Here is a 5761-nt window from a genome sequence, read left to right as displayed (position 1 = left end):
ATAAAAAATTGTTATTAGAAAAGTACTTATAAGTATATGTAATAAAGCATTATTAAGCCAGTAATTAATTCATTTTACAGTCTCTTAACAATTATATGTCTACTTATTTATTAGCGTTAATTTAACGAGTTCATTAAGCATCCATCAATAAAATTATAAACGTAACTTATTATCGGATCAAAAATTACTAAACATATACTACCCGTGCAACAAGTCAAAAGTTTCATTGCCATGTAATTTCAATCCCGTCCATTTCAAGAATCAACCACTGGCGTTCGACATTCGACAAATTGAAAAAGGTAAAAGTACTGCTTAAGTCATTAAAAAATTACCAATGCCTTTGTCTACTAAGAATATAGGGACTTTAGATTTAAAAATATTTCCTAATTGTAAATTAATGTGGTTCTTAATAAAGACAAGTCAGCTCGTCTTAACGATAAAACAATAATTTACCTCGTTAATCGTAAGAAATACAATTTCCAACGAAATGAAAATAGATTTCACTCGATTAACGAAAAGTAGCACAAACTCGAAAAATGCCTTAAGGAAGAAAACGTGTTAAGCTAAGTGCACACAGAAAGTTCTTTACTCTAGGTACTTGTTAATTGATAGAAAAAGTGCACTTGTCGATATACCTCCGAGATGAAATCTTTTCTTGTTTGTGCCCAACAGAGGCAACTATTTCCCAAAGCATAAAGTATCGGTGTGCTAGCGACTGCTCCTGCATCGACGTCTATATAATGTCAATTCTAGTAAGAGAGTTTCTAATTGAAACGGGTCAATTGTCACGTGATAAAATATTTATTTAGTCTTTCAGCGCACGATCATTAGCTATAAAACATCCTTATCATTATGGTTTGCAAACAAGGCGAACTTTCTAATTTTGCATGGGAATTTTTAAAATACGATGTAGCACGATTGCACTTTTACCACGTAAAGGTTCCCATAAAATCACTGTCTCTCTCTCTCTCTCTCTCTCTCTCGATATTTGCAATGTTTTGTGGCGAGACTCTACTTGCGCACCAGCGCTTTGTAATTCTCAAAATTTGGTTGATTTTTATTAAATTCACCTTCAATCTAGGTAATTTAATCTTAATGCTTATTCTAAATTCACTTCTTTTCCTTTCAGTTTCAGTAAGTTCTAGCTGCCTTTCTATGAAATCTATTTTGCGAGCACAGTTTTCACGCATGTGGATGCACAGGTGTTACACACATCAGGCAGAATTAATAAGTCGACGTGATTATTCTACTATTCGCAAGTCCTAACGGAAAAGCTACGTGGCAACTACGCACACATACACGCGCGCGCGCGCACACATTTCAATACTTTGAACAGTACGTATGAAGTAGCGTAAGCGCGCCGCCCCAGCTCATCAAACTTATACGTTTGATTAATTTATTCTGCAATTGCCACGGTCAAGCAACGTTGAGAATCATTTGAAACAATTAATTCGCTCTCTTCTCCATTATTATCAATGCCTATGTAATTTGCGATCATTTAACATCATTATCTGCAGCTGATACTTTTTGATAACAAAATCCCCCTTCCCCCCGCCGTCACTCGCGGCCCAAATAATTTCACTCGGCAAAATAATGCTTAGCCCAGTACTCTATTGGCCCTGGAAAAGTAGCGTTCGCTCGATATTCATTTACAAAAGTCACTTTCTCTCTCTCTCTCTCTCTCTCTCTCTCTCTCTCTCTCTCTCTTTCTCTATCTATCTCTCTCAGCCCTTTATCGAGCGCACTAAGCGTAACAAACACATTCTCAACCTAAAGCGGATATTCAGGGCTTGGCTCGATTGCAATTAAAGGCGCGTCTCTAATCAGCTAGCGAGTACTCTAATCGCTATGCGATTTCCGGATCTCGAAGGGCTACCATCCTTGACAATCCCTTCGCCCGCCGATCAAACACATTATTACGAGAAAGCCGAGGAAAGCCAAGCGAAAGTCGTCCCGATCACCTTAGCCGCTTGTTAATCTCAATGCGGCCGTCCGACCCTCGCTCTCGCTTCACCGGCTTGCGACTTCCAGGGCTTCTATCTCCTTTCCCGCGCTCCCACGGAGTTCCGCAGGAAGACCCGCGCCCACCCACATCATGCCACCTCCGTCGGGGGTCGCGGGCTTTCACTGTTTACTTTCACTCTCGGCTCGAGACTCGAAAAGCTCATTTCGCGCACTGGCCCGTCACATTGCTATCGCAAAAAAGCCCAAATATTTACGCACGATGGGGAGTCCGCGCGCCCGCGCATCTCCACCTCGACAAAGGAAGCGGAAACACGCAGAGTGCATAAAGCCTCGAAGCGGTCCGCACTTATCGCTCCCGCTTTTTACAGCTTTACGCGACCATTTTTTCACAGCAATTCCCGCGCGCTTTTACATTATCCAAATGGACAGGCTGCTAATTAAAGGCCAAGGTGGGCGTGCACCTGGTTTCTCCAATTTTTAGCGACAGCCCTACTAGGCGCTTTACCACGTATCGGCCCTTCCGTCGACTCAAGCTCAAGCTCTTAAGCTCGGCCCACTGCGAAAATGTCGTCGACGCAATATCCGCCTGATAAACTCTCGCCTCCCCGACGCTCTCCTACGATCCTCTCCATTGAAATTCGGCTGGTGCGCTCTCGGCTGTGCGAGGAGCCGTCAATAATCATCGTCGGGCGACGCGGAGTCGTGGAGTTGACTCTCCCGAGTTTCCATTTCGAGCCCCGTTGCTGCGAACACGTGCAATGGGCGTTTCGTTCCCCAACGCCAAAGTCCTTCCCACCGCCGAGCTTACGAGCAACGAGGGTGGGATGGTCGGCGTGAGAGAGAAATAGAGGGGGGGGGGGGGGAGAGAGAGAAAGAGAGAGAGAGAGAGAGAGAGAGAGAGAGAGAGAGAGAGAGAGAGAGAGAGAGACGGGGGGGATTGTTTAGCCTTGGAATTTTCGCGCGCCGTTTATTTATCCCGTCGCGCTGTATGGCCGTTGAAGGCCGCCTGATTTTTCACTCGAATTCGAGTGGACTGGACTCGCAGCACGGCCCGCGATCACACTACTCAGCTACGCATTGTTCGGTCGTCACGTGCGCTTAATGTCTCGCAGCGGTCGATTAATGCGCACTTCCAAGTCACCCAGCGCTCGCTTAGATAAATGGCATTGTTAGCATCGATCTGGCTTTACGCTTCAATTTTTAAGTGTCGGCGATGCTCGTCGTGAGTCAGGGCGAAGGGACCGTCATCAGCTTTATAAGCGCGGAGTGTTATTTTCGGGGCGGCTTATTGGCATGTGCGCTCTAACGCGATGCGTACGGTTAAATTAATCGCGCGAGTGAGCGGCTAACGCGCGGAGCTACGATTACGATACTCGACGCCGCTAATAGGTTAAAGAATAGCTAGCTAGTTCCTTTAAATCGAGGGGTGAATAATCGGAGGGAAATGAGCGGAGCCGAGAGGTCGGTGATGATCGATTGTGGTGGCGAGCGATGAGAAGGCAATTGGCGCGAGTCACCGCGATATGTCGATGCCTGCGAATACCTCACGGCGTTGTGATAAAGTGGCCGCCGAGACGGTAGAATATATTCGAACGACAGTTTTTTTACAAATTTTACGATTCCCTCGCTTCCCCGTGATCTTTATTTTACGAGATGATTTTACGAGACGTTTCTAATCCACGCTCGGAACTTGCCAAGTGCATAACCGAGGTGGGTGAGGAGGACATCGAGGCGCGCGCGTAAGTCCAAGGGAAATTAGTAGTTGTGTAAAGTGAAAAAGCTATGGGCAACGTTGCCCTCGATGTACCCGAGCGGTGGCTCAAAGTAGCAGGCGCGATAAGAAGTTTCCAAGCCCATAAAGAAGGAAAGCCCACCTCTCGAATTAAAATGAGCCTCTAAATTTAATTTAAAACTGCCAAAGCATTGATTTACAAGCGAAAGCTGATCAAGATGACCACGTTGCTGTGGCTTGTCGCGCGCGATACGAAAATGCGTGTATATACTGCAACGAGACATATCTCCCGGTCGAGAGACGGAGAGAGTGAGTGATTGAGTGAGTGAGTGTGAGCGAAGGAGAGTGAGAGTTAGACAGAGAGTTAGACATGGTTGGGGGGTGGGGCGAGAGAGAGAGGGAGCGTCTAGCAAGTTTAGCCACCCTCCCATGTACATCTGAATAATACAGGCGCACGCGAGGCATTACACGTATGCAAAGAAGGATTTTTCTCTTTTTGCATACACAATCGAGCGAGCACGCCACGCATTCAGAAAAGAAGTAAATCCCCCTCTCCGATGTGAGTACGGCAACCGAATCCTTCAATTCCTGCCACGTACTTACGATGTACACAAAGGCAATTCTCTCTCTCTCTCTATCTTTCTCCCTCTATCTCTCTAACTCTTTCTCTCTATCTCTCTCTTTCTGCCTAACTCTCACTCTATCTCACGCTCCCCCACAAATACGGCGTGCGATTTGCAAGCGAAATAAACAGTAAATTTTGATTATAGCACGGTTACAGCGAGTGACGCATTAGGGGAGTTCGCGATAAGCATGAATTCACGGCGGCAGCCCTTTCGCAACCTCCCGGCGCACATTCGATCTTCTTGCGTGTCGGGACTTTCCCTCGGAGTTTGCGCACACTGGCGAGTGTACAATCGCGCCCAATTCGTTAGCTCTCGAAGGTGCACAACGCGCATCGCGAATATGACATTTGGGCCCAGTCTCTCGAGGATTCGCTGCAAGAGTCGGATTATTATTTGTCCCATCCCGGGTGGCCCTTTTACTCATCGTACGAGCAAATATACTTTGCGGTCATTTCAAATGACGTTGATAATGGACAATGGTCGATGGTAATGGGATAAATTAATCGATAAAGTGTCGGCCGGAAGTGACGACGATTAGATCGACGTGTGAGCGCAATGGCGGTTACACGATCGTGAATTACATTTAAATTGACGCGACTTGCCGCTAAGCGGTTAATTACCACGGCACACACAGACATAAGAAGCGGAATTTTTTTATGTCAATAATTTATAGGCATAAAGGGTTCTATAAGCTTCGCGAGCGCTCGTGATTCAAGCATCTTATAAATATTATAGCAGATCTCTGGAAATTGTCGAAGCTCCTTATTAAAGAAAATAATTGCAAGCTTTTGCTGGGACACGTAGTTGGGCCGCGATAGATAATTACCTCGTTCCTCTACATCTCGAGCATAAAATTTCACTGTATTCACTTGATTCATATCTCTTTAAAATCCATTCAATCTACTCTTCGCTCTTGATAATGACAGCCGTGTAAAGGCGCGCGGGATTCTCGAGGAAACCGGTGTAATAATAAAAAGTGCCGGCACTCCCTCTCCTCGTTCGCCTCTCCTCCCACTTCCCACCGCCACCGGCCCACTTTCTCACACAAGCGCACGATTTCAGTTACGACACATACCCACGACCGGTGCACGCAATAACAGCGGCGTACGGCCAAGTGCGCATAACCCCTGGGTAATAAGTTGGGGAGGCTGCTGACGGTTCCGTGCAGCGATTCCTCCGTGGTTGCTCTTCTCCTCTTTCTCCTCCTCCTCCTTCTCCTTCTCCTCCTCCTCCTCCTCCTCCTCCTCCTCCTCCTCCTACCCCTCCTTCCTTTCTGTCCCCTGCAATCCGGATCTGCGAGAGAAATCCCAGCGAATTTTAACGAGCTCAAATATATAAGTTCGTGCTCGGGGGGTCGTCGAAGCGCGAGCGAGAGAGAGAGAGAGAGAGAGAGAGAGAGAGAGAGAGAGAGAGAAAGAAAGCGAGCGGGGGGGGGGGG

This window comes from Ceratosolen solmsi, unplaced genomic scaffold (assembly GCF_000503995.2).
Source record: "Ceratosolen solmsi marchali unplaced genomic scaffold, CerSol_1.0 scaffold35, whole genome shotgun sequence".
Lineage (NCBI taxonomy): Eukaryota > Metazoa > Arthropoda > Insecta > Hymenoptera > Agaonidae > Ceratosolen > Ceratosolen solmsi.
This window is presented reverse-complemented; position numbering follows the sequence as displayed.